Genomic DNA, 1,273 nt, shown 5'->3' with positions numbered 1-1,273 from the left:
GAAAATAGGAGTTTTTTTTTTTGTTTGGGTGGGGGGGGGGGGGGGGGGGGGGGGGGGGGGGGCACCAGTTACTTTCCTTGTATGGACAAAAAAACACATATACATGCACACACATTTGAATGAAATCAAGGTGCGTAAATGTGGCCATTAAAATAGGTAATGAAAATAAAAATGAAAATCTATCTAATATTTCCTTTGTGGTATATGGAATAAATATAAATATAAGGTTTACAGAACTTCATTGAGAAAGGTTTTAACAAAGCTTGTTCAATGAACCATAAACAATTGTTGCACATGCACAATCATAAACAATTATTGCACAAAACACTTTACAGGCAGCAGACAATTCACAGTTGCAATAACTTAGGACATTAAAGAGACCTTTTACTGACTCTGAAAAACACCAGAAGATGACCAGGGTCGCTGCTCATCTACATGAACATGACATAGTCCTGCTTGAGGACTGCAGAATGGCCAGAGCATTAACCGGCAATGTCTGTAATGTAAGAAGCCTAGGATAGTGCTACAGAGAGACGGGAAGGACAGCTGATCATCCTTGTAGGCCATGAAGATGAGATGCACTTTAGTACTTAAAGCCGTTGGTGGCCGCACCAGATACTGGCTTCTACTTTTGATCTCTTTGTTCAGAGTCACATTATTCAATTTCTGCTTGTCAAATGTCTGTGATAGTTTACATTTTGGTTATTGAAGCTATTTATGTTAATACAAATATCTGCAGATGTTAGTTAAATGTGAGAGGACATTTTTTTTTAGCTAAATTTATTTTAAAATGCAGTTCATGCCGGTAATGGCATGGTTACATTTTCAATGCAATGGTAGTGATTATTGCTTTAGCAAACACTAACAATTATGATGCAACTGCTGCAGTCTTTATTTAGTTTGTGAACTTAATATGCATCATGACATTGTCACCTTGTTGGTTTGTGTGCATCTCTGGGGGGCCTGGCAGCAGCAGGGTTTGTTCAGCTTGAGAGACGAAGGTCATTCCGGGCCATCAACAGGACACAAGGTCCTCGTTCTGACCACTGACCACATCACTCCTGAGAAACTATCAGATTTCTCTCATGTTGCACTTTCCAGTTCAGAAGCTGAACTAAAAGAAAGCAGCCAAGCATGCTCTTTTACAGCCATATCCAAGTAAATTTGCTGCGAGATTAAAGTTTCAGTCTCTGAAAAAAAGAAAAGCTATTACACGGCTCTTCTTTTGTTGGTAATATCAATGCGACATGCTCGCTGTAGGCTTTTAAGTTCC

The sequence above is a fragment of the Sinocyclocheilus grahami genome, unplaced genomic scaffold, assembly GCF_001515645.1.
Source record: "Sinocyclocheilus grahami isolate Dianchi unplaced genomic scaffold, SAMN03320097.WGS_v1.1 scaffold411.1, whole genome shotgun sequence".
Classification (NCBI taxonomy): domain Eukaryota; kingdom Metazoa; phylum Chordata; class Actinopteri; order Cypriniformes; family Cyprinidae; genus Sinocyclocheilus; species Sinocyclocheilus grahami.
Note: the sequence above shows the minus strand (reverse complement) of the source record.